Consider the following 5,751-nt stretch of genomic DNA (forward strand, 5'->3'; position numbering starts at 1 on the left):
CTGTATCGCACTAATACATGATTATACATGTACATAGGTAACGAAGAGGCGTCGTCTGAGGTTCGACCGCTTTTACCTTGTCTAGTCCGTAGACGCCCCCTACGGAGTCAAGTCATATGAGCTGCACTGCCTATTTCTGCACAAGTTTTCTGGAAAAAAATAATGGATGGTCCCCACATATCTACTAGAAACAAACAGATATCTACTCCCTGATCAGTAGTCTTGAACGAATTTGAGTCGTTCCCTGATAAGACCTTTCTGCCGTCCTGCAATCAAGAACAGATGGCAGAAGGACAGGAAAGAACGGCAGGCTCGCACAAAGCAGAGAACACTATTACCACCAAGCTAATAGGGTCAAATAGTTTGTTTTTCCCAACGCAGGAGCAAGCAACAATAGAGTCACATCTGTTGGGTAGCAGTGCTTTTGCTCTATCGTCATTTGAGCACATCGGTTGATGAAAATTCGAAGAACTGGGTTTAGGTTGTGTTACATGGCGACCCGCGAACTGATTTGCTTCGGCCCAGTATAGACAGTTGTGACTGAGGACGAACAACCCGGGGTCATAGACTGTAGTTTGGGGCAGAGAGCAGGAACAGTGTAGCCAGGATTATAATGAAAGCCACTCCTTTCTGAACGTGCCAACCTCTGCCCGCCATGTTGTACCGCCACAAGGACACTTGAAGGACACGCAGGGATTGGCGGGAGTGCGGGGATGGCCGTACGAGGGAGGTAAGTTGGCCCGCTCACTTTGGATAATGTCCAGTTCTGCACTCTACCTTCTCCTTGCCTGGCATGTCGTCAGCTTTTTGATACATTCTTCTCCGATAAAGAGACGCACGGCTTTAGCCAGATGGGTGGAGGAAAGTATAAGTGCGTCGAATTTCGCCGAATCATGGCGACCGCTGAGAGAGAAGCTTCTCCCATACTGTCTGCCGGAGTTCTGACACAACCACTTCATAGCTTCATCTTGTCTCCTCTAGCTTTGTTTATTTTGATCGTTCCCAAAAGGGCTGGTTTTGTCGATTTTCTTGCCATCAGTCTGAGCGTACTTTGCTCATTTTTCACATAAGCTGTGTCGACATTTGTCCCTAGAGAGTAGATGAGAAAGAACCCCCCGCACTTCCCTCTGAGAGGGGTGAGGACTGGCGAGACTTTCCATGACCTGTTGGGGGATAGCAGCCCGTCAGACCCGCTGGATAATTAGTTCCTGATTTCAGGTCCCTCAGGGGTTAGCAGAAATAGTTGGATGTGCTTGGATTATCTTTCTAGACCGTTTGGTTTCCGTTCCCCTTTTCTCAGATCTTCTTGTGGTGATGTGAAATGTTTTCACGAAATAATTGCTTAATTTCTAGTGTCTACTTTCTTCTTAAGTCTCTATTTGATGACGCAGTGCACTTTTAGCGTGAGTCTTGAAACACTTTCGATTTTTCAAATGCCTTGCATGGTCCCAAATTCATATCATTCTTAGTTACTAGTACTTGATCAAGGGGGTGGAGGGGGTGTATAATTGTATGCGCTATTTAGTAAACTCCGTTACCAATACCTGACATCAAACGCCACGCCTGGGTATTAAGTGTACAAACATTCCAGATTAGGAAAAGGTGGTTTGTCTAGGAGATTTGATGATCTTTGATGGGATGTGCCGAGTGAGATGGAGGTCAGACCCCTCCTCTACAAATATGCACGGAAACAGATGGGTAAGGAACCTTGCTGTACTCTCCAAGCAGAGGTTAGGCTCTGGCTGGGTTTTTAAGAAGTGTTTTAAGGCGTCTTTAAGTCTCCTAGCAGAGGTTAGGCCCGGCTGTTTTTTAAACGTGTTTTTAAGCGTTATTTAGTCTACAACCCTAAGCAGACGTGTCAGTTGGATGACAAAAGGGAAGCATTTGGCCAAATAGGGACGAATAAGTTTCTATGGGATCTCAGACAGTCATTTACAGTGTATCCAGCTATCTATTTACTCCTAGGCCAATTTATGACTCAGGCGGGAGTCTGGTAGAGACTAGGCGTTTTTATCGGGAGTTCGATTTTGTGCTATAATTTTCTTAATGTCTTCCTGTCAAGGACATTAAGTAAATAATAGCACGAACTAGAAGCCCGTTAAAAACGTATAAAACACGTCACAAAACAGCCGGGGCCTAACCTCTGCTTGGAAAGTAAGAACCTAGCTGTCGTTTTAGATGGGGGTGGGAGGGTGATGCCGTGATGTCTTATATAAGATTAGTTTATAGGAAACACAAATACGTAGCCCTGTAATGAATGAAGCTTACGTAAAATGCCAGAACTGGTGAACTTTCAAGGACGTTAATTAAGAATCAATTATGAAGGGAAATTTTGGGAAAATCCAAACTAGAAAAATGAACTAATCTAGTACCAACTCATAGAAGGGGAGCAGTCCTCTATTGTGCATGGATTCCATGGTCTGTATTGTTGCGTATGACGTTAGTTAGGGACCGTGCATTAATCCTGCTTTGTAGGGGGTGTGAAATTGACTCGTTACTTGTAGTTTCCAAGCAGACGTGTTAGCTGGATGAAAAAAGAGATAAGAACTTGGTCAAATAGGGACAAATAAGTTGTCTTGGGATTTTAGTCAGTATTTTACAGTCTATCTGTAAGGGGGCCGATGTTGTGGCCCCAGGTTCTTTGAATGCTGCACGAGGAACGTTTAAACTACAGGACTAAGAAAGCACACACAGGACACAGTCATGCCGCTAGACACGCACGGGAGCTGTGAGTCGGGACCCTCCTTCTGTCTCAAGCCTCTGTCCAACTGTCCCAACTCCCGGCTTTCTTTATTCCAACAACCCAGACACAGATCCAGACACTGTCTACAACTATGCATGACACTAATTATAACATGTACCTGCTATTGGCTTTGTTGTTCTTTTCATCTTCAGTTCATCAAAGAACAATACAAAGGATAACACCTTGTCAGCAGTTATCACACAACGATAACAGACTAATTACAGTTACCAGGTGGGCTGTCTGTAGCCTCTCAGAGCATGTACATGACAAAATGATAACCATAACATCTTCCTTTAAAAATGATACAACAATTTCTTCAAAACAGTGCATTTTTACCCCTCCTACACCCACCGCCATGTTTTCCACGAGCCGTCCCGGCGAGTACTACAGTAACAGTTCTATCATGTTACACAGTAGAGTACAACAAACAACAACAAAAAACACAAATAGACAATACATGTTGGTGGAATTGATTGACTAAATACAGTTCAACACAACAGAGCAGATCAGTCCAAAGATATTTCAAGTGTCTATATATATTTCTCAATGTCCTCCACTTCTCCGCTGCTCCTCCCTAGTTCACATCTTCTAGACCTTCTACTGTCCGCGGCCTCCTATCCCCGAGTACCGCTCCCCTCTGCCGTGTCGTGTCGTCCTCCCTCCGTCCCTTCGTTGCACGGCCACAGACGTCCTTTTCTCAGTCGCTCCTCAGGTGCTGCCGCATTCACCGGTCTTCATTGGAAGGTGCCCCGGCGACGATGCCTACGCTGCAGGAGTTCCCATAAGGGTGTTGACTGGAATCGCGACCGTCTGGTGGGCATGGTTAACGCGTGGCATGACCACGAACTCGCCAACACTCTTGTGCCCGGTGTGACCCATGCAGGGATAAGCCATGGAGAAAGAACAGAACACACACGCACACAACCTGACCCTCCTATCAGACCTATCGAAATTCCTGTTTACTAACCTAACACTGGCCCTGAACTGTCTATAGTGCATCAAGTACTTCTCTGTCTTTAGATATATGTAAAACAATTAGTACTGAAGTAAACAAAAACATAACCATTCAACTTACTCCTACACTGTCAGCATTTCTCAAATATATCCTAACTAACTAACAAAACAACTCTCACTGTTTCCCTTCCCTCCTCCTGCCTGTCCTACATCACAGTCTCAATATTTGTCACAACAACAACTCTGGCCGCCGCACAACACTAATCCAGGACTTATGCAGTAAAATATAAGTACACTAATACAGGGAAGGCTTGCCGCTTGACATCGCAACAACTAAGAGAGTCCACCTACAACTATTCACTACTTCTTGCTACTAGTCGAAAACAACATAACTAGGCTAAGCTCTAACAGAACAGGTCAGGCAGCGTGAGCATGGCATTCTCTCTGTCCACTCAAGTCAAGGGCACACTCACGTTCAACAAGTTCCACCCGGCTTCTTTCTCAATTGTCCTACCGACCGCCCCGTCGCCTCGTACCATGCCGAAGTCGCAGCCCGCACTCTGACCATGGTGTCGGCCGCCGTCAGTCCTGCCGCCACGTGCCGAGCCTTGGAGGTCACAGCTTCTCCAGCAACGGTCCTGCAACCTCCCCCTATCCTGGTCAGCCTGCTGTGTCCTGTCGGTAGCCTCTCCACCTCGCGGCCTTCCTGCCCTCCCGTGCGCGTCTCCTGGCACGGCTCCTGGTCCTGGCGTGTCTCCGTCCCGCAGCGTCCCTCTAGATCTTGGTTACGCAGCATCCTGCCTCGACAACGCCAAATGTAAGGGGGCCGATGTTGTGGCCCCAGGTTCTTTGAATGCTGCACGAGGAACGTTTAAACTACAGGACTAAGAAAGCACACACAGGACACAGTCATGCCGCTAGACACACACGGGAGCTGTGAGTCGGGACCCTCCTTCTGTCTCAAGCCTCTGTCCAACTGTCCCAACTCCCAATTCCCGGCTTTCTTTATTCCAACAACCCAGACACAGATCCAGACACTGTCTACAACTATGCATGACACTAATTATAACATGTACCTGCTATTGGCTTTGTTGTTCTTTTCATCTTCAGTTCATCAAAGAACAATACAAAGGATAACACCTTGTCAGCAGTTATCACACAACGATAACAGACTAATTACAGTTACCAGGTGGGCTGTCTGTAGCCTCTCAGAGCATGTACATGACAAAATGATAACCATAACATCTTCCTTTAAAAATGATACAACAATTTCTTCAAAACAGTGCATTTTTACCCCTCCTACACATCTCCGTCGGCCGGTCAGGTCACACCTAAGGCAAATAACTCCCACTAGGCTTTTATTCCTAACTTGGCCAAAGTCCCCTATTACTAGTATTGTTCGGCCAGGTGGGGTCTGGTAGAGACTACATTACTTGGTATCCTCTACTAGGCTACACGAGTCGCTGGATAAATAGTTTGGGTCGCAAACTCCTAACTCCTCTGGTGTGTTTTATTCTGTCTTATAATAATATTTGGCCAATTTCTACATTTTTTCCAGCGACCTGTGAAGCCTGGTAGAGGCTAGTTACTTGGAGGAATATAGAGTCCTTTGAGAGATCACCTATTCCAGCGCGAAACACTTTCTCCGTCTGCAATGCTTTCCATGAGTGCACTGTAAATCACTGCGCTACCTGCTGTAGTAGTACTAGTATAGTACATAAGTGTATGACGGGGGGCTAATCCCCTGTCTCCTCGATCGCCCCACGGCGTGCTAATCATCGCAGATCACAAGCAAATCCAGCAAATCCGATAATTTCTATTCACAGCCGGACATTTGTTTACGTTATAGCGGTGGAAGAAAATTGCACAAATGTTCTAACTGGCCCAGTCTTCCATTTCTGAGCTACTTTACTCCAGAGGTTTACATGATCTGGATATCTGACCTGATTGTTGGTGGCACAGAATGAGGCACATGTCCTCAAAACACGTAAAACCTTCCATGCCAAGGCATAGCTTATGCACCCCAAGGTTCATTAAGTGATTAGTGGTACCAT

General features: G+C 46.1%; 1 protein-coding gene across 9 annotated transcripts in view; it reads left to right on the forward strand.

Moving 5' to 3' along the window:
* Window positions 1-294: 294 nt before the first annotated feature.
* The window catches only part of LOC118406588 (golgin subfamily A member 4-like), a 53,345-nt gene continuing 47,888 nt past the window's right edge, over window positions 295-5,751 (forward strand). For 7 of the 9 annotated variants that reach the window (XM_035806721.1, XM_035806722.1, XM_035806729.1 and 4 more), the window contains exon 1: window positions 295-730. The gene's annotated coding sequence lies outside the window, so the exon portion shown is untranslated. The remainder of the gene's footprint in view (window positions 731-5,751) is intronic. The other 2 variants (XM_035806730.1, XM_035806727.1) reach the window with 1 other exon arrangement.

This window comes from Branchiostoma floridae, chromosome 19 (assembly GCF_000003815.2).
Source record: "Branchiostoma floridae strain S238N-H82 chromosome 19, Bfl_VNyyK, whole genome shotgun sequence".
NCBI lineage: Eukaryota > Metazoa > Chordata > Leptocardii > Amphioxiformes > Branchiostomatidae > Branchiostoma > Branchiostoma floridae.